The sequence below is a fragment of the Polyergus mexicanus genome, unplaced genomic scaffold (genome assembly GCF_030449975.1).
Source record: "Polyergus mexicanus isolate NDT 795.1 unplaced genomic scaffold, iyPolMexi1.0 SCAF_20, whole genome shotgun sequence".
Taxonomy (NCBI): domain Eukaryota; kingdom Metazoa; phylum Arthropoda; class Insecta; order Hymenoptera; family Formicidae; genus Polyergus; species Polyergus mexicanus.
Window position 1 is genome coordinate 5,401,269 of NW_027223340.1, and position 23,053 is coordinate 5,424,321.

Sequence of the window (23,053 nt, forward strand, 5' to 3'; positions counted from 1 at the left end):
CTCGTCAACTATTCGCGATTATGTCTCCAACTGCTTAAACGGATGGAGCATTAAATTACTCTCGCGAATAGAGCATAGAGATATACGCGCGCATCCATAGACGTATACACGCGTATGATATAATAACGTAGATACATACACATCGGATAGATGCTCCGTTCGTCGTCCAATCTCGAGAGAAGCGAGCGTTCACCCGGTGAACTCGCTGAGTAATGGCGGGAATCTATATACGAGTTAGATTAGATGGAGTACACTATCGCGAAACGCCGGGACTCCGCCGTCTTATTAAATCATTTGTCGCGAATGTAAAGCAAAATCCATCGAATTTACATTAATCGTTCGGTTCCCCGCAGTGTACACAATATTCGCGCGTGTTCTCCGGAATAACGTGCGACGAAAATTAGACGGGCGCGTCGAAAAGTACGAGCGATGAAACGTCGGTGCGTTACAACGCGATACATGACTGACAGTTCCCAAAGAGATTGCTCGTCGATTCGGATCGCACAATGCCGGACACGGACTGCCGTCCGCGGATCAACTTTGCCTTTTTCATGGTAAACGCGCGTCGGGTTGACGTGCAGGCATTTCCGCTTCACCTGTTTTCGAACTCGTCCGAATTTTCAAAAGAGTTTCTGTCGATAAACAAAAAGATTGTTCCACAAAACACGCGTGGATAAATAGAAAAATTTGAGCAAAAATAAAGTCTATATAATTTTTTAAGAATAAAGAGAGAAATATGTTTTTAAAAGATTTAAAGAGAGAGAGAGAGAGAGAGAGAGAGAGAGAGAGAGAGAGAATAAAGATATCTAACAAATGTTGTGTAAAAAAATCTGCGATTTGGGACTCTATTTTCCTATAAAATCTTCAAATTTTTATCTTTTATTTATTATATACTTTTGAAATGATATGCTAGCCATAAATATAATTTGAGAAGACTGTACGAGATTTTTGTTTATACGGTTTATCTCATTTTTATCGCACAAATCTTGCAAATAAAAATATTTTACAAAAAATGCAAATATACATTTCATTCAGCGCTCGACGTTTCTAAAAATATCCACCCGGATCATTCCCGGGGAAACAGTAAATACATATCGAGCACACAATGCATCAAAAATCGCAAATTGTACTGGATTCCGTAAAAAAAAAAAAGAAAGAGAGAGAGAGAAAAGAAAAAAAAGAAAAAGGAAGATAGATAGATAACTGAAGAGTATCCGTGAACTCCATTTTTCGCGATTCCGAGTGGTCGTTCGAGAAGCTATTCGTATTTTTATGGGGTCACCGCAAGGGCAATCGCAGCTTAGTGTAATCCTGATCTCCCACACTCCGTTATATACACCGTTCGATATATACATATATACATACATACCGACGTCGCCGAAAGGGGGTAACTCCTGGGGGCGGATAACTGTTGCTTTAGCATTTTCACCACCGTGAAATACCTCGTAAATTCGGTGCAGCGCGTCTTGCCACGATAACATCGGGAAACCATTCTATTATCCAACAAGACGAGTATTTGTGTACGTGTGTGCATACGTGTAGATATATGTATATCTATACGACATATGTGCTTTCATAAAGTTCTAACTACTCTATGATCCAAATATTTCTGTTAATATTATCAATCTTTTGTATTCTATTTCATGATGATATAACGTACATTGCTTTCTAAATATGTTGAATAAACTCGAAATAATTTAGCAATGTAAAAAATTTAAGAAAAATTCTCAATCGCTCATTTCTTTGAAAAAATTTCATTCAAAGAGTTTCTCATACGTTTTGAAATCGTGCATCTTGTATATTCTATTAAAAATTTAGTAGACTTCGAAATCTTAGATTTCCAATTTTTATTCGGTTCCTAAAGCCTGATATGTTGACGATATTTATTTCCTACCCGTTCCGATATATTTAGGAACGATTTAAGAATATCCAACGTAAATTCTCCAACGTTTTAAAGTCGAATCTCTCGACGCGACGTTTGATCCTTCGAGAGGTATATTCGTAGATTCTCTCTTTCTTGCTTTATCTCATTGTATCTCGATTCTTTTTAATCGCTTGACTTAAATCGACATCGAAAGAAAATTAAATACCAGCCGATTCATGCCCGGCTTTTCCGGAAGCTTCTCGCGTTTTAATTGGGAAAATTCAACAACGAGCAATCGATATTCAAACGAGTCGATTGGTCGATTAGGGTTAATAATCGATACGGAACAAATATGCGAACGTTCCATTCCATCGATAAACAACAGAGTGGTATATAAAAAGGTAGGAAAATATATTTCGATATTATATTATCGAATGGCAGTATGCGCAATTGTGTGGCGCGAAATAAGATGTTCGATGCGAAAGCGACAGGACATATTCAGAATATCGGCTTCATGCGAAAACATCTTGCATAGTGTTGAAGAATAAGAGAAAAATAGAGTCGAGCATTCCCTCGGTCAAAATTATATCGATAACCAAATCCAAAGAACAATTTAATAAAACATTTAATATAATTTTAATTTTTCTAATTACAAAATAACATGTCTCGAAAAACTCAACAAATAATATTTTACTTTAAAAGTAAAATACATTTATATGCAACTATCACCTATTAATTGTCATTATACGTAATAAATATAATAGTTTTGAAACGGATTCCTAAATACCTTATTTTTTGACTCGGATGGCTTTTTGCCAATATTCGATTATAAACCTTGCATCATATTCGCATAATCGAGACCATAATTAATTTCTATGTATAATATTGAGGCGGGCGCTTTTCGCCCGCCTCAATACGCGCGATGTGGCAGCAGCCATAAATTCGCCGCGATATAACGATCTACGAAATCACTCGACGACGTCGTCGTGTCAACGAGGGACGGCTCGAGGGTGTCCCGAGGGAGGCAGGAGGCTATTAACGGAATACCGAAATTCCATCGAAAACTTGGGCGCCTGCTAACTCGCTCGATTATGAACGAGTTCCTCGACTGGCAATTTCCCGGGTACGTCCCGCAGGAACCCATAACCATACGTAATGCCATCCCCCATGCGTTTCTTACCAACTGTATCCCTCGTTTCCACGCCACGGGACAATGATACATTAAATTCAGTGACGACGACTAGGGAGGAGGGTAAACCGGAGTCTCGGATTACTCTCGCGCGACTCCAGAATCGCTTGCAAACGCGTTCGAGAATCTAACGAACCGGCCGCCGCGGATTTTTGCAATGCAAATGCGCAACGTCGAGATTTCCGCGACGTTCGTCGCGATATTAGCGAAATGATGCGCTATGCAAAGTATCCCCCGGCTGCCTCCGCGCCCCATGAATATTCCCCGTAATCCCAATTATTGTCGTGCCCGCGCCACTTTCTTCGAACGACACCACCGCGAAACCGATCGCGAAACGAATGATGAAAAATGGTGAATCGCGACATTTGTCCGCTCCGATGAACGATATCGTGAGAAACGATAATCGTACAATTATAGAGCGCAGTTCGAGAAAGGAATCGCATTTTACGTCATCTGAGTTTTAAAAGCAATATTTTTACGAGTGTGATTCTCTTTCAAGTATGATAAAAAATAAATATCCCTTCACGAACGAAAGTATATGATATCGATGACATGTACTATAAATGAGGTACAAATAGTACATCAATATCTCTCCGCATTTTAATGAAAATAAAAATTGCGTGATTAATTTGTCATCTCTTAAATTGCGAAAAAAATGTGAATGACACGTTGTCATTTACATATATTGCTTTGTAACGAAAAATGTAATTGCCATAGTTTACTTAAATTGTAATAAACAATTTAAAAAGATCTAAAATCTTTTTTACCAACATATCGCGATGTCGCAATATTTGCAAATATAGCTAGACGTATATAGTTTTTATAAAGCGGGCAAAAGATTTTATATTTGCAGAGTAAGATGACACGCGCGAGTATTACGAGCGAATTCTAGAATAATCTCGCAGAATATGCATTTTTTACGATCGTCATACGAGTGTAACGAAAAGTTATCTTTTTTTACCACGGTGCGCTTTGGTATTATACATTAAAGCGACATATGAGATGGATACACATCGAGCATATGTATTTTCTCACGGGAAATGAATATTTCAATTGTTATTTTTCAAAGCAGTAAAAATGAACAAATAACACAAACAAAATTTAGAAGCTTCCTTAAAACAAAACAAAACAAAAAAAAAATTAACGAATATTTAAAACAGCTGGTGAACGCGTGTGGAAAGGGACAAAATAATTCTATTTTGAATTAACTCGATGATAAACCCACAATATGTTTGCACGTGTATAATTTAATTTTAACTTCTTCTCTTTTTTGCATGACCAGTAGCAACGTCTCGACGACAACGTAGCATTAAAAGCAATGGTGGTGATTTTGCCACGGAAATTAATTCGTCGCGGTACTTTTAGAAGCAGAAGTACTCGGAGAAAATCCGCAATGCACTCTAATTTTAATTACTAGCATAAGCGTCGACAACGGTCTCCTAGAATATCTACTAAAACTTGGAATGTTCACAGTTTCGAATAAAAATTACACTTATAAGTCAACGAATCTAAAGTCTGTCTTTTTATTTTATTACTGTGTCATTACAAAACTTACACGGTACGTATTAATTGAACAAATTAATTTTTCATTAAATATTTTTATCTCTTTATTAATTTATTCATGTATGAAAAAAAGCTCATCTATAACGACTATTTACGATAATAATATAATTCTATATATACACGTATCAACACTGTGTGCGAGCGAGGGATGTTTAATTACGATGATCATTTAATATTATTATGTCGTTAAACGAACGAACGAACGAAAGAGTAGGGTACGGACTAAACTTGCTATAATAACTCGTGGAACTAACGAACCGGCGCTAATGCAGGTCTAAAAAGCGCGCTGAATTTCGTTGCCTTCGAGGGAATATAAAAAGTTCACTCGCCGTCCGTGAAGAAAAATATAAAATGAACCGGCGGCGGAAGAAAGAAAGAAAGAAAGATTGAGATGAAAGAGGAAAGGGCGACGACAAATCCGTTCCCCGGCGCCGTTACCCGAGGTATTGCCCCCCGATCTCGTGAATTTCGGAGTGAATCGCGGAGGCTTAAGGGAATCCCGGGCAATATACCGTCGAGAGATGGAAAAGTGACGCCGTTTCGTGGATACATATATTTCGTTTATCCTTCATATCTATCACGCGAGAAACGAGGAAAGCGCCAACTGCGAGCCGAAGAATGTTAAAACTCCTACTTTTCATCTTCTTTAATATATGCATAGCGATACGTTAACGTGGCAATTTAGAATAGAATGAGAATTAGAATATACGAGGGGAATATACTTGCAATAAATTTTAGATAAGCAATGTACATATATAATTTTAAATTTCTACACTTTTTTAATACGAACAAAATAATCGTATAAGTAATAATAAAAAAGACGTATTTCTCTCTCTCTTTGAATATTTCTTTTTTTTAAATTTGCATCGCAAGTTTTTCAACGCGACATGCAGTCTATCGACTGGAATTCGCTTTTTATTCATTGGCTATCATTGTTTGCCGAAGCAAAGGGTGTTGCATAAATGTTTAATTACACGATAACGCTGCTATTCTTCTTCAAGCAATTGAGTTTCTTATTATATAACAGTGTATCGTTATTACAAAAATTGATAAAACAAACTGGTTTATGAAATAATTGATCTTTGTCGTCTAATATAGTCGTAGCCTTTTAATTTCATCTCTTTAAAGGACGAGAAGTTTAATGTGAGCTGCGATCTAATTATAAAACGTGTAATTAATAACCTCTCATTAATGGCAACCGTGAATTTCCACGTGTGCGCGACGAAAAATCTTACAAAACATTGGCCAAGGAAAATTCAATTTTCTAACTTACTCATTAATTCGAGTATAATTAATATATGTAGTAAAGCTATTGTATAATATATGCGCGATGAAAATTTCTTTTAGTAAAAACAATCTAACGAAGCAATTTCACTTACGCACACGTGGCAAAAACATTTTTCTTAAAATTCACAGCTTGTTTTATAAAATATAAATAAATAAAATACATGGATTCGGCGAAATCTTATCGATAGATTTTGAGACTATTTTACTTGATGTTTTGCTTTCGAGAAAATGTCTACGTAGAAATATTCAACAACTTCTGCTCCCGCACTTTGTACGCGCGTCGCGACAATTTTCATGTACATATTTATATCGAAAAGAAGATAGAAGACGAGAGCGTAAAATAGCGCGATCTTAGCATATCTGCGAATACATTTTACACGCACTTCTTCGGCCATTTTACTCAGATTTTCTTTCGATACGGAGAATTAATATATGTATAAAGCAAAATGAGTTTATGTTACAAGCCTCTTCGCGTTTCGATTAATCTGCGAGGTGAAGAAAGCGCATCATACGCAAAACTAATATGTAAATGACGAAGAATGGAATTTATTTCATCTTCTTAAAATTAAAAGATAAATTTCTACATAATTATAGAAACATAATTCTTGAAGAAACTGTACATTTCCCCTACAGACAATGCAAATTATCAATATTATGAAAAAAAGTTTATTTATTTATTTCACTAATTTATATTTAGTTTCAAATCATTATTTGAAAAATCATGGTCTTTTATTATATTGAAATATCTTTTATTTCTGCTTCAGACCAATTTATCTTATATATTATGCTTTTTAAAATATCATACATATGCGAAGTAGAGAGGAAAATGTCAAAGTAAATTCTCTCACGATGTTTCGATCAAATACTAGCTTACGTAGCTCTGGATTTTCGGATTTCAAAATGTCATGAAAAATTTTAATTGAAACAACTGTGTTTGGAACGCGTCCTGTCTCGCTGTAATATATTTAGCATTTAATTAAAAACAAACATTTCGTAGCTCCGTCCAGTATCTATTCGCGAGAATATTTAAGCAGCGCGAAAGTTATCGTAATCTCTTCACGAATAAAAAAGCTTTTTCAAAGCTTCTCGTTGCTTTTTCGAATGTTTCGCGGAACCGATAGATATTCGTCGGATGTATTTACGATTGCGGCTCGTAAACGCAATTTTTCATCATCGCCAACTTTGGACTGTCGACACTCAGTCAACCATGCCTAACGAATGAGGGGCGCGAACTCGTGGCGAGAAACTTCATCCTTTTATCTCAAGTTCCGCCGTTCGTTAATCGCTTCCGCGGGATCATATTGAAACCAGAAACGCCGTCGACCCGGAAAATCGGTCGCGATCAGGCTTTCATCGACCGAAAAGGACGAACGGCCGAACGCGATTGGCCGATTGGAAATCGTCCCTTTCGGAAAAATGGAATATCAACTTTTCCACGCGGTCTAATCTCGCTCCTAATTGAATTTCTTCGAATCCCTATTCGAGAGAAACACGCAGAGAGATCCTGATAGATACTCGCGGCGAAAGAAAAGACGGCATCCGCGCCGTGGAAAGGAATCGATATCTGAACGGTCGGTGGGAGAAAATGGAAGAGGAGTGCGGGAAAAAAAAATGGCATGAGAAAATTCCATTCGCGACCGTCTACGAGGTGAACTTTGGCGATTTAAATTCCACCTGGTCCGATTGCTCCGATACTAACTTCCTTCCGGCATTAAATGCCGATAGCTATTTATATGTATATACCGATATCTACTTGTAGTTACTCGTGTAAAATTTGACCTTCTACAATTTTTTATTCGTTCACAACAAATATTTTATATCAATTAATGAAATTTTATAAAAATATTATATAAACATTGTTTTATGATTAAACGAATGAATGAATCTATTGCACACTTCCAACTGAACATGTGCGCCTATCAGGAAATCTGCGTTCAAAATCGTAAATTGATACATCCACTCGTGCACATATATTCGATATATAAAAATTACTGCAAACAAGAATATCGCATCCAAGTGCGATGCGCGCGCGGCCTGTCACTCGTAAAAGTGTATCGCGATGTCAAAAGTATAGCTCTCGCGCAATCTACGCGAGGTCGATCGAGAGCGTAAATTGCGAAAAATGTCGAAAAGTCGAAACACCAGGCAGGCCGATGGTAACGATTTTCGTGGCATTCGTGTCAAATGTTGTGGCAGCTGTTGGACCGAAGCGTTTCACCATTGGCAAACGATAATCACGGTTTCACGAGCAGTCACACGCGATATATATTCATTCCAGCTACATTTTGAGATTACTCGATTATACTGTCGCGCGAGTGGGCTCGTTTACTTTCATAAATTTCTGGCATTTACAATGTACACAATTCAAATACGAAAATGCGCGAAAACAGCGATACATTGTCTTTTTTTTTTTTTTTTTTTTTTATATATACAAAAAACAGACAAATTAAAATTATCGTATAATTTTTACATTACGCGTTTTGCGAAAGATTAAAAGTTTATGCGGATACAGAAAATAGGTAGTTTTCAAAAACTTTTGTAAATGTCGCTATTTTATATATATATATAAGAACAAATTGCTTTAATATTCTTAATCCGAAAAATGCAATTTAAAAGGCGCGTGCACAAACATATATTCGTTAAAACAAAGTACAGAGTTTTCTGTATATTCTCTTATAAGCCGTAGTTTTATATCAAGGAGCTAATCCTCTATTTCGATTTTCATATTACACGCGTGGTTTTATGGCGAGCCGATCGTCGTTAAAAGTTCGACCGACAAACGACAATTACAATCCGCGCTTGGTCAAAAGGTTTGATCTCGTGCGAATTTGCACGCGCGCGGTGTGATATTGGTGCTCGCTGAAAAAGAATCATTAACCCGACGACCGGGACTCGTGCACGGAATTCGCATTAGTACGATAAATCCGCGACATTCATCTCTAACAGCATCGAAGGATGAAAACGATGCGCCATTTATATTTTAGAGAAAAAAATAAAGAAATATAACAAAACCTCGAACCTGCGCGGACAGAAATGTGTCACTTGTGTCTTCGTTAATTTTTCATGCATTAATGTCGTATGATTTGACTTAAATATATTAAAATTTCAATTTATATTCGATTTGACTTAAACTACTTTCCTGATTTTGAAAGTGGAATGTGTATTCCACACGCCGCGCCGCGGGTAACCGCGCGAAATGAGCAATCTCACGTTCCGAGATTGCACGATTATTTAACTAGCGGGGCAAAGGAAGGGAGGGACTTGGCACACTGTCGATCCGAAACCAATCGTGGCACGACCGCTGTAGATTAACCAATTTCGAGGGCGATGCGCGTCCCCCCGCGAGGGATATGACACAATCTGTGTTTTGCGGAAAATTGCAAATCATCACGAGAAAAAATATGAATCGACGTGTTTGCTCCAATTCGCAAATTTTGCAGAAAATTATTGCTCGCGAGAGTGAACAAGATACCTCTTAAAGACAATGAAGTATCTTTTTGAATATAAATTATTTGGCAAAGTAAAAGATCAATTGCTTTTTTAAATAAGGAAACAAGTTTAAAAGTGAGAAGATATAATTCTTTATTATATATAAAAAAAAAAACTAAATGTAATCAATTAAAAAAAAATCCGATAAAAAATTAAAAAAGAACTTAATGTTCTTGGAGTTGTAAGTCAAATGTATTGTTATCAAAGGTATACAATGTGACTATACGATGTGCCGTAATCACGTTAATCGCACTTACTCGAAACACACGAGTACACCTGTATGTAATATCGAATATGTGATACGGCAGATGAGGTAATGTTCAATCGTAAATAGGAATACATTTCATATTGGCTTAATTCAATTACCTCGTTTAACACTGTTTACGATCGTATGATGTCGGCTGCCGTATCTCCGTAGATAAGATTTCTCTGACGCTCATGTAAGCACGAGTAATTAATCGATGAGTATTACGAACGAAATTATTATCGTCAATCGGAAACGTGCAAACGATATGAAATGATGATGCGAAAGCAACAAAGAATATTCCAATAAAATTGTGCAAATATTACGAAATATTTATTTTCGTATTCGATTTTTATGCATGAATCGGTTCTATTATTTATTAAATTACTATTACTTATTAAATTATTAATGGAAAATCAAGAGAATTATTAATAAAAAACCGAATAACTTAAAAATTTTTTTTAAATGCTTTAAATTATTTTTTTTTTATTTCCCCCCCCCCCCCCACATATTTCTACTTTTCTAATATTTTGTAATAATATTATTCTATTATACATTTAAAATTTATCATCTAAATATTCAATTTTTATTTTAATAAACTTTTTCATGTGTAACCTGATTCGCAAACTCTCGAATTATTAAAAAAATTTCTATGTCGATATATTAATAATAAGCAAAAAAAATAATAAATAAAATGCGCTTTGCGCAAACAAATACCCTGGAAGGAAATTGGCTATCGAATCTTTTCACGCGACTCTGATGCAATTATTAATTGCAACTTTCGGAACCACTCCGTCCACCATCGCTTTTCATCTATCGAGAACACAAGGCAAACACACGTCAGGAATCGCGAAAATTCATGGCGATGACAGACATTAAACCGGATACGATAGATTCTTTTCGCACCATCTCACGCACGCGGAATCACGATTCTGAATTCCGTTGCTTTTCCGTACCGTATTCGCGATTCCGAGAAGTCATTCTCGATCGCAAAAACTTCAAGTAGAGCTTATGGTCTAACCTAGTGGTCGACCATGATCGCGGATAATTGATCGAACTTTAATTAAAATTCTGTTGGAATTTTAAGAAAGAGGGATACTCTCTCTGCGGGCTTTTTGAATAATTGTCAGGATGATCCATCATCGAGAATCAAGTTAAACCTTCGCGAGACAAATCCGATTAATGTTTGAATAATGTATACATCGTTAATTACAATTTAATCACTATTTGAATCATAATTAATATATACATTGTTTAAATTGAATAATAAATTCTCAAATTTGCAACGACTGAGGAATACATGTACGCGACAGATTTTCATGTTAATCAATAATAAATGTTTTTATAAAAGTTTATAAAATATTATTATTATTATCTATATTAAGAGTATATTTTATCGTTATAACCATTAATTAAATAATAACAGAGTTGATACGATTACTGATTCGACTTAATTTGGCTATAACGAGAGATTGCACTCCAGCAGCGAAAGCGTAAAAATTACACGATCTCCTAAAATGCAACGCGCTGCAATATTTTCGCGAATAATTATACCACAACGAGCGCGGCTAAATCGCCGGTGATACTTAATAAAGTAATAATCCCCACGTGAGTTACGTTCGCAATTAATTGTCTCCAACTATCTCGCTGGTAAAGCAAAATGTTACATAAAACAGATCCGGCTTTGCATCCCGTTTTCAAAATTGCGGCAACGCGTTATCCCTGGTAGCGTCGAGGCTCAAAAAGTACGAATGTAATCCGCGAAATACATGGAGAAAACGACGCTTTTAACGAACGTGCTATTCGCTGGAGAATCTGGTAGCGTACAAGCTAAATGGCCGGCTTAACGGACCTTCGAAGAGAACCGGCTTTATTCGAGGATTCGAAGATTCGGAATCCCAACTTTACCTCGACTCGATGATCTAATTTCAAAATTCAGGCCCCTCTGTGCTCTGTGCGCGAATGCTCACATGTGTGTAAATCCGCGCGCGATGATCCAAATCGTCATTGTACGTCGAATTAGTATTTAAACTTAATTATTTTTGGACAAAACGTGCCGCCGTTTTCATGAAAAAGCGCATCTCTCGACGGCATCAATTTGTCCGAGAGATCCGCATTTATTAAATATGGATTAGAGGGGTCTTTGGTTCAGTAACGTGCTTGAGAGTTCCTTGTTTGCGCGTCTTGTCAACAATATTTTGTTACAGAAAATTGGCATTCTCAAGTTTGATAATAAACTCCATACTCCTGCATTGACCAAATATTATGCAAATATTAAATGTCACAATTTATCTTCGTTTTCATATAAACCTTCAAGCATATTTGCGCTATACATATATATCGCAGTCTTCATCAATTTAGATTCTACTATCTCGTAAGAGTCATTAATTTAGTCTAACGAGGACTGTGATTAATGGGAGAATGTATAATATATATATAATTGTTAGTTCACTAGATCTAATAAAAGCACTACCTTAGGTAACATGGTAAACTTATGGAGTAATATAGGTAAAGCGAAATACTACGAGACGGATACATACGACGGATAAATGTATAAGCGGAATCATTTATAATTGTTCCTTTAAAATGTAACAATTACTGAATTAAACAATTAGAGAATAGTAATTCTGTCGATAAATCTACTTGATAAATTCTACATGAAACATCAAATTTATTATATCGATAACGATGCGTTCGTGACTTTAATGGTTGTTTATAACGTGAGTTTCTCTCGGAACAATCGTATAAATAAATTGGCTCCTCCCGGCCACATTATTCTTTCCCCTCGGCATTCGCTTTTGCATTCAACGCATTGCATTTTTTTTTTTTGGTTTTGCGGTCCCGAAAAGACGTCATTCTTTCGCCTGTTGTGCATTCCAGCCCTTCCGACGTATCTACTCCGTTGTCCCCAGACAGTGAAAAAAGCGGCCACTTCCTCCTATATCTGTCCGTAGCTAGCTAAAGTTTCGCCTCACCTCTTATCTGCAGCTTACGGGCCATCGCGTCTCTGCTCTTCGCGAGAGATACTTCTACGTCGCTTCTATCTCGCCCCTCGTCGCTTCACACACACACACACACACACACACATATGTATGTATGCACACGCACGTGTGACGGCATAACGCGGAAATTGCGATTTCGTCACCCGCGATGAACAACGATGGCAACCCTTCGTTTATCCGAGAGAAGCGGCATTCGTTCGCTTCATCGAGCACGTTCCAAGATTTATAATACAATGTAAGAGGGGGGAGAGGCGTCGCCGCGTAATAGTCGTATTTATCAATAAAAACAAAGCTTGTATCAATAAGTCGACAATCTTCGACAGCACTCGACGAACGGATGGAGATTTCAGATTACTTTTTACGCTAACCCGCGTCCAGCTGTTTACCTTTTCCGTTGGTTTTTTCTAGATCAGTTGAGTTTTCATTACGAAGGGAAAAAAGGGAGATGGAGAAAATAGATTTAATCGGATGATACGTTAAAAAATCTAATTGCAGGATAAAACGTTTATTTTTGAAATTGCAATTAATATTTCTGTTAATTCTACATACAAATTCAATTGGAATAACTTGTTAAATTTTTTATTATGTCTTGTCAAACGTTATATATGTATAACGACAATTATAATTTTTTGTCATTATAATTTTTACCTTGAATCATATTGAGTAATTTAACGAGTAATTATATATTTGATTTAAACTCGTTTCAATTTATGCTATAAATTCTATTAAAATTCTTAGCAACACGAATATCTGACAAATTATTCTATATCTACTTTTTTCTGTGAAGAACATGAAAAATAAATCGCAAAACACAATACAAACGCTTAATTCTTTATTTGATACTTGGTGTTATTTAACGAGGATTGTTAAAAAATTATTTTTTCTAAAAATATAAATTGTGTAGACTGGCGAGATCTCTCATAAAAAATTTTATTCACGGAATATTCTTTATCACGCACGCAACTCTATATTCTCTTATCAAGAAAAAAAATTATGCTAAATATGATATATAATGGCTTAATTTGTTTAAATAATTAAAGATTTAATTATTGTTAATAATAAATAAATTTACGCAAATTCAAAAATTATTAATATTTATTATAATTTATATTTAAATTATAGTTAATATTTAAAAGATTGAACCGCGTTAATTTTGAACCTGTATACTTTTGTCACGCTTGTCATAGTCTAAATGTAAGATGTCAATACGGGTCATTTAATTTTACGGATGTTCATATTTTATGGAAGATTCGAAGACTACCTCTCCCCGACTTCGCATCCTCTATCCTAAGTCGGTCCTACTCTGTATTCTCGATCGACGTTCGTCGTCGCGACATCGCGTCAAGCACGTATAGGCTAAGAAATCTCTCTAGGCGATCACGATCGGAATAATCGGAATAATTCGAGATACGTCATGTAGAATTCGCTGTGATGATGGTTGACGGTGTGAAAATAAAAATTCCGATAAACGTATATCGTCTTTTTTCGTAATAATAATTTACATGGACACATTTTCTTTTTTTTTTCTTCCATCTCTAAAACGATATAATAATTGAAACGTATGCAGTTATTTTAATAAAGCAAGCATCGATAATTATTAACATTTAAAGAGCGCGTAAAAAGGTGAAATAATTTTTTAATTATTTTCATATGTAAATGATTAATTAATAGAATTTTAATTTCAGCCCTCGTCTTGAAATGCTCGACTTAAAAACGACGCTTCAATAATATGACATCTAAAGAAATGTTTGTGCATTCCCCGAAAGATACGCAAGAAATTTTTGAGAAATTTAGAGATAATCTCTATTTCGTTCCCTTAATACGATGAAAAAAAACCATTGTGTGAAAATGGTTGTTTAGCGCTCGCGATGATGATACGAACAGCGAAGAAAAATAATCCCAGCCGCGTGAATTCGACGGCCAATGATCAGACAAGCGTTGAATGGCCTGGAAAAGCGGCCAATGAACAAACAATGTACACATACGACGCTTTAAGCGGGTCAGAGCTACCGCGGGGCAGTTTAACGCGCGGTTAATCGCGTGCAATTAACTCGTTACTTGGTCTCTTAATCGAATTTCGTCTCGCGCTCACTAGCACCGCTCTTTGTATACGATTGTGTATATATGGTATACTTGCTATTTTCGCGTGTGTCTTGCGTTTAACAGCGTTCCATTTGTACGCATAACCGTCATAATTATACGTTTGTTATCGAGTTTCATATGACGAGATTCCATGTGTAAAGAATGAATATTTGCGGAGAGTTAGGGAAACGTGAACCCCGCGAAATGCTGGCAAACATATCGTAACATTTACCTCGGATCAGATTTATTACGTTTTCGTTTATCCTAGACTTGATATATCAAGTTACATCAGTACATTATGTAACAATCGTAATTTGCAATTTAAATATTGGCCCGTTAACTTTTTTCCAAATAAATAAAATACGAAAAGAACTTGTGAAAAATATGTTTGTCCGCTTAAATTATTTTCTTCGTGGATTTTTTAAGCGCGGAAACTTTTGCAAATCACGACTTAGTTTCATTAAAGATATTTTACATCTTAGATACATTAAGAATGAAAAAATGATGCATGTTTTCATTAGGTTGGAAAGATCAGGAAAATTGATGGATAGATCAAAAAAACGTATTATGATTCATTCGAGGAGTTACGATCGTTAACAAGTCCGCAACGACTTGTTTTAATTGTGGTATAAAAAGAATCTCATATAATAGACTTACAATCGCGGTTGCGAGTCTTTGATCCAGGTAGCTCCTTGCTCTTGATAAGGCGAGAAAAACACGCGCGATGATCACTTTCCACAAGAATTTCAACCAAGAATACTCACGATCAGTTATTTTGTAATGATTTTTTTCATGCGGTCAATCACACGGGATATAATAATTATTTCAATATCTTGCATTAAACATCTATTTAAGAATCAAGTTTTCAAATTAATTTTAAATTAGACAACCCGAAATCATATATAATAAATGACGAGAATTGGTGGCTCTTGTCAATAAATTTTAATTATCTCGAGATCATTAATCGTGTCTCTCCCAAGACAAAAATTTCTTTTTTACATAAAACAATGAAACACTCGCAATGATAACAAGCCCTGTCGCAATTAAATATCTTTCTAATATATATATATATATCGAAAAATAATACATCTGGTTATAAAATGTTTTTATCTATATTTTCATATGATATATAAACACTTTTCTTGCTTTTACGAGAAAAAAATCGACGTAATATATTATTCTTTAATTAATAGTTTCCATTACAGAATGACCGTATCATGAATTTCAAAACTGAAACTGAATCGCAAACTTGACGGTGCATCATTAATAGGATTTTTACCCTCGAAGGATATCTAGTTAGTTTAGATCGGATAGTATTCAACCATGATCACTGTTAAAGCGACGAGTGATATAAAGTCGGATTACATAAATTCTCTCTTGAATGACGAGCGTGTTAATCGAAGATCCTTGCTGTCTCTCTTGCTTAATTACTAAAAAGTTTACTATATAAATTATTCCCGTGCACGAAAATACAAAATGTAAGATAAAAAATATTAAGTTATAATAACAATGTTAAATAAAAAGCTCCTTTAATCCCACACCAATTGATTAGTATTGAAAAACATATTCCTTTCATTCGATGAAAAGTAATCGCATGATAAATCACTTTTAATTGAATTCTCGTAAATTTCAAACCTTTAAATTCAACTCGATCGATTTCAAATTGATCGGCGATTCATAAAATATCGATCGCCACGGAGAGTTCTTAACTCGCAATTAATTTCCTCTAAACATCGCCGGCCAATGACAAACTAACTTTCCTCACGTCGTTACAGGACTAAACTCCGATCCTCGGAGAACCGCGTAGTCCTCGGCCAAGTTCCCTGACACTCGACAAGGATCATCATTGGAGAATTATTCCGCAAAGTTGTGCCGCAGTTAATGTTGATGGTCCGCGGGATAATAATTTTAGCCGCGACCATCATTTTCTCGAGTCAATTATCTCCGACTTGTTGATCTTTCTTTCTTTCTTAATCTCTCTATCGCTTTGTAGTCTCGCAAAATTTCAACGCGCAACCCCGTTGGTCAAACAATTATTTATCGATTGATTAATCCGTATTAATCTAATCTCTTGTCATTAATATCTCCTAAAAATTTAAAAAGCTTTTAATTTTTATGATATTTCTGATATTTCGACACGACATTTGAAGAATACAATAAATTTCATTATAATTAATAATACTTTAAAACACAGTATTCTCCTGACATTTATTTATTTTTAATAATACTAATCTCGAGAGTGTTAAATCATTACGATATGTAACTTTACGAAAAAGCTTTCTAGTATTTTGCGGAAATAAAATAATTCAATAACGTTCTAATGACTTTTGTCACGCGAAAGCACCAATCACGATTCTCGACTGATTCTCTCGATAGCCCCGCGGCATCTTCCCACCCTTTTAATCCTCCTGCCTCGACACTTTTCAAGAATGCTCTCGAGTTCACGTCGTTGCTCGTCCGCCAATTTAATCGATCCCGTTACCTTCTCGATCCCGTTTCACCCCGACACGACACTGCCGCGAATTTTTCCCTTCTCTCTTATCATCGGCACTTGTTAACTCTCGACAAAGTTCTCTCTCGATTCTCAAACGTTCGCGAACGCTTCGCCAAAGGTTGAATAGAACACGCGCGAGGGTCTCGAGATCCTGATCGCGACGACCTTGTCGTCTCGGAAGGAAGAAAGGAAGAGAGAAAGAGAGAAAGAGAGAAAGAGAGAGAGAGAGAGAGAGGGGGGAAGAGGGGCACGTAGGGTCGAGAGACGTCGCCGTTGTACGTGGTCAGTTCGGCGTCGCGGAGCGCACTGAGAGAGTGTAACAGCCCCGCCCGCTCGCTACGAGGAAACTCGACGCCGGGCGTCGCGTAGAGATTCATCCCCATCGGTTGCCCGGAGCAACGCCGGCGTACACGGGGAGCGACGCGAGCGCGACGCAAGCGTCCCAGACAACCATCCCGGAGTCCCAGACGACGCGCCGCGCGCCGCATCGCGACAAAAGGTGCGTGTCGGACTGAGCGAGAACGATGGAATTTAACCGGCCTCACCTTGTCGAATCGAAGCCGTAAATCATTTTGATTATATGTGACAATCGAACTAGACGAGAGAAGTTACGGAGCGTCCAATTTTATTCTTATCTTATAACCGCTCGCTATAGCTCTAATTTATTATTTCTCTTATTTACGAGTCCTATTGCTTACAATTTTTTTTTTTTTTTAAATCTTATAATTCGCAAATTTTTAATACAAAAATAATATATCTGATTTAGATTAATAATATATAAATAAATATTGTACAACTCTGGGCGTGTCTTCTATTAATTTGTAATTATACATTTGTATAAACTTGTAATAAAAAATATTTATATAGATTTAAAAAAAATTTATTATAAAATAATAAATATCGCGCGTGTAAATTTTGACTATGACTAATTTCACGATTCTACAAAAATCTAGTTTTATAGAGAATTATCAATTATTTTCGTCTTTTAATCTACGCATTAGAGAATTATAATTTTATTACAACTTTAAATGACTCGAGAAAGATTAGTTACCAGCGGTATCATTGTTGTTGGGAAGAAAAAATTCGTCACCCACGTCGAAAGACGTATTTTGTACGATTTAACCGCGACCTGATTGGCTCAACGAAATCGCGATTCCTGTTTCGAGATGCAACAGTCACGAAGAATTATATACACGCAATACTGAAGAGCGCATCGGATGCAGGCATCCGCGTGCGTGTATCGCATCTGGATATTTATTTTTACACCCGTCGTAACAATGGCAGTAACCCGCCGTTACTGCGGCTCCGTGCATTAAGGTCGATGCGATAACATAAGCCGGGGGACTCACGACGATTCGCAGTAAGCAGCCGGGTCAGAGATATTCCAAATCACTGATCGAGTTCCATGAATTGCAAGGCGGTGAGGCTGCACAGGCTTCTCCGAGTGCATCGGGTTTACCGCGGACTCCTCGATACTATGCTATGCGAATAATGCGCCTATCCACGCGCCGCGTGTATAAGGTTCTACTTTCGGGATATCGTAAAAATATTTTTATCACAAATACATAGAGATAGAGACATTTCCTTGAATCGAGTATTAAAATATTATACTATTGTTTAAATGAAAGAAAATGTGGTGAATCGTGATTTAAAATGCAAAAAATATTCGACGTCGCAAAATAACCCCCTCCTTTTTCACGGAAAATTGATCTACGCGACAAGTTATTTATGATATTGAAATATGAAAAATATAAAAATATAACTGTTTTTTATACTAATATTACTTGTTAAAACTTAAATATCAAAACTATATTTATTAATTCCGAGGCTTTCCCTCAAATTATTTTCACCTACATCGATCGTCGCTATAATTTTCATACAACATGGATTATTTATGCTGGCAGATCACTTATTGATTCTCCACTTCACTTAAAATCCGTACGACTTTTATCAGACTCTAAATTCAAGCTACGTACGCGACACGTATCAGACGAATTGAAACTCAATCGTTCTATTATCTCTGTCACAACGACGAATATCTTTCATCGAGTTTCGCTTCTCTCTATGCCCATGGTTAAATTTCAAAAATCTTTTGTAACTTTTGTTATCGTATAGCGCGATCAATTTCGCGAAAAGCTTTCCACAAACATAAATCTCGATCGTCCGACTATCGTTCGACAACACCTCGTAACTTCCATCAATTCATGTAATTGAATCACGCCAATTAAACGTTTCCAGCCGATTTTAATTCGGCGGATATAAAAAGCGAAGAAAGTTGGCAGTCTATCGAGAATTCGTTAAGCTCGATTCACGATATGAGAGAGAGAGAGAGAAAACGTGACATCATTATTCGATATTCTTCCGCAATAATTTCTTAGAATTAATATAATTCATAGACTGACAAAAATCGATCATCACCACTTATAAGTAGAAAGAAATTAAATAATGCTATTATTTATATGTTCTTTTTTTGTGGCGCATTTCTCGTTGCTAAATCGGCCAACGGTATCGCGCATATTAACCGCAGACATAGCTTATGGTATGTGAGATGACAGAATGATTGATGCCGTAATCGAAAAGAAGTAAATTTCACACATTTACCGATAGATATATTAATAGACGTCTGCCCGTAAATACAATACGATATTTCACTCGTGCATTATATTTTCATAATCCTTTTCTTTTTCGAGTATTGTTTTTTATTTTCATATTTATAAAAAATTTTTAAATCTTTGATTCTTTCCGAATGTGGAAAACGCTCAAACGCAAGAAATTTCATTTTTTTTTTTAAATTGCATCCGATATTCTCAACAGAGTTGGGAACGTTACTCTATAAAAGTAACGCGTTACCGTTACTCGTTACTTGCAAAGTAACGATCCGTTACTTTTTCGTTATGTTTTTATTTTTTGTAATGCTAAAATAAGCTATTATACATATTGCAATGTGCCTGAATCGTCATCGACACTCGAATAAATAGCTTAACCTTCCGTCAATCGTATCATTTGACATTTCATAATTGGTCGTGTCGTACATCAATAATACTATACTGTACGATTAAAAATTATAATTTAATCTCAAATAACATAATGATTTTTTCGTTCATATCGATATAAAGAATTTGGTTTAAATTAATTTTAATTAACTTTTACATAATTATTATAAATATAATTAATTTTGTATTATTAACTTTATAACACAAAATCGCTCGCCTTAATTAATTTCAATACAATTATAATTCAACAAAAAATATTTTTACTCGATATTGATTTATATTTGTATACATATCTCGTATATTCCGCGATTGTCGGAAAATTAATTTGCCATTGGCGTTCTGACCCGAGCTTAAATATAGAACAAAGAGAAATTTAACCGTAGCAAATCTCCAAAACTGGCTAAATTGGATACTGAAAGGATGTTAGTTAAGTCATGGCGACGTTTTCTCTAACGATTCTCGTTAAAGCCCTGTACAAATTTTCCTTCTATCAATTCCGCTGTCTCTTCCCGCGCGTATTCTTTCCGTTACACGATTTACTCTAATTAAATATACTCCATCGTAAATTCTCTCCCAAAAAATTGCCGAGTACATACGAACGACGATATCGCAAGCGCGTCGTATTTTATTCAATTTCTCTTTGACACAATCAAAAAGAACTTATAATCTCTCGATATACACATAAAAATTTATCTATTAAATATATATGTACGCAAAAGATTCGAAACTTATTTTATTAATCTTTGTATTTATCGATCACATCTTTTATAATTGCTAGAGTTGATAAAGTCGCGAAGCAACTGTGGGGGGGGGAAAAAAAAGAGAGATTTTTATCATTTTCCTCAAGATATATTTAAGAGCTAAACAAAGTTCGGGCGCGCCGCGACGTGCCTTATCGAGCATCGGCAAATGCAAATCAAATCCACTGTTGCGGAGAACGGGTTGCGAGAGAAAAGGGTACGATCTCAGTAGTTTACGATAAATGGACGAAACGTGGCGACCACAGCTCGCGAAAGTTCTTCTAGAGCACAAGAGGAAATGAGAAAGAGAAATAGCGCCATCGGCCATTCGCCTGAATCCCCAGCTGAACCGCTTCGGATTTTTAAACGCAGTTTCTTGTCTATCACCACCCTCCCGTCGTCCCCTTCTCCGAAGTAAATCGTTTCGTGACTCTATTCCTTAATATTGTTTAATTCACTATCAACTTCGTTGACGAAGAAAAAAGCTAGCTCGCCATTATTATAATTAAACATAAATAATTATAATGATAAAAATGTCATTTGAATCTCACTAGATAATTTAGTGGGGGGAAAAAAAAAAAAAAAAAAAAGATTGAAAAATAGCTCGACTTTTTAATATCTCAAATATAAAATTATTAAGTGATTAGAACGAATGAGAAATATATAAAATAATACGGTATAAAATTTTTCTTAAACCGAGAATATATAATCAGTCTAGCATTTTAAAAAATATCTCAGATAAAGAAATTTCACTTTATCACATAATGGCTATTAGGCGTTAGGATTTACAACCATTTCCGCCAAAGTTTTTCCAATCTTCACGATGATGGGAGAGCAAGAATATACGGCATTATATGACGGCAGAATGCATGATGCGCTACTTAGGTGCATGCCTACGTAAATGCATCGCATCGGGTAATTAGCGTATATCGCCGGCAGTATGGGATGCACCTGCACCTGTTATTTATCTCATCCGTATGAGTACGCGATTTCTTACCCCACCGTGACATCCGCCTGCAATTTGCTCCCGTTGGAGTACCGAGCACGACGGACGGATGTAACTAATGTTTTTTGCAGATCTCGTAAGCTATTGCGAGTAAGCGCAACATGAAGGCGAGAACTATTAATCGAAGAATAAATTTATTTAACTCGACGTTTGTCTCGCCTTTCTGGCAATAATATTAGAAACGATTTAGCGAGATATAGAACATATATGCGCAGTGTTTTTCAAAGAAATTTCACAGTGACTTTGATAAAGAATGTTGCATACATTTAATGAAATTAATATTTATAAACTTAAACACTCGAAATTTTATCAAATAATTTTATAAATTTAAAGCACTGAACGTTGTTGGTAAATGTTCAGATTAACTTACACGGATCGTTTTTATTTTTATATACTGTATATATTGTAGAAGGTACATTCCTAAGTAATACATGCTTTGAATTTTCTGACGCTCTTCTGGTTCCAGAGATATACGATTTTGAAATATCATAATTTTTGTATTTACTTGTACCATCATTTTATTTATATTCCCTCGTTATTGCGTCACTATCAGTATGCTTCTAAATTACTGTTCAGTTTCGCTAAGAATTTCTGTCCCCGCTCATCCATTGAATAAATAATATTTTTAAAGATGTGACTCGGAGAGAAATTCATGTAGTCGTGTGTTAAAAGCTGTTAACGAACTGCGAGAAATAAGTGAGACACATTATTGACAAAATATCCATGGCCGTATATCTATCCGGTAAATGTAAACAAACACTTTTTCGTCCGCTCTACAACAAATACAATGTACACAAAAACTTCACTTTTCCTAATATTACTTTATAATACCTGAGAAGAAGCGATAAAACTGTGAAAGTTCAAAATTACATATCTCTGGATATCAAAAGAGAGCGCCACTAAATTCAAAGCGTGTATTTTACTTAGGAATGTACCCTCTACAATATATGTAAAAATGAAAATGATTCGCGAGGTGTAAGTTAATCGAAACATTTATCAATTTTTCTTTAATCGTACAAATTATATTTACTTAATTTCAATTATTATACCATAATTAATTTCATTTTTAATATATCATATTTTTTGCAAGTAAAAAAAAA

At 35.7% G+C, this 23,053-nt stretch overlaps 1 protein-coding gene and 1 long non-coding RNA gene across 5 annotated transcripts in view; both read right to left on the reverse strand.

The window, feature by feature from the left end:
- Nucleotides 1-17,533, reverse strand: part of LOC138941755 (uncharacterized) — a 31,688-nt gene extending 14,155 nt beyond the window's left edge. Inside the window, exons 1-2 of the long non-coding RNA XR_011448204.1 lie at nucleotides 17,203-17,533; nucleotides 15,378-15,566 (exon numbers count right to left, since the gene is read on the reverse strand). This is a non-coding gene — a long non-coding RNA (uncharacterized lncRNA). The remainder of the gene's footprint in view (nucleotides 1-15,377; nucleotides 15,567-17,202) is intronic.
- LOC138941749 (uncharacterized) overlaps nucleotides 1-23,053 on the reverse strand; it is a 197,541-nt gene that overhangs the window by 124,670 nt on the left and 49,818 nt on the right. The gene's annotated exons all lie outside the window — the stretch shown is intronic.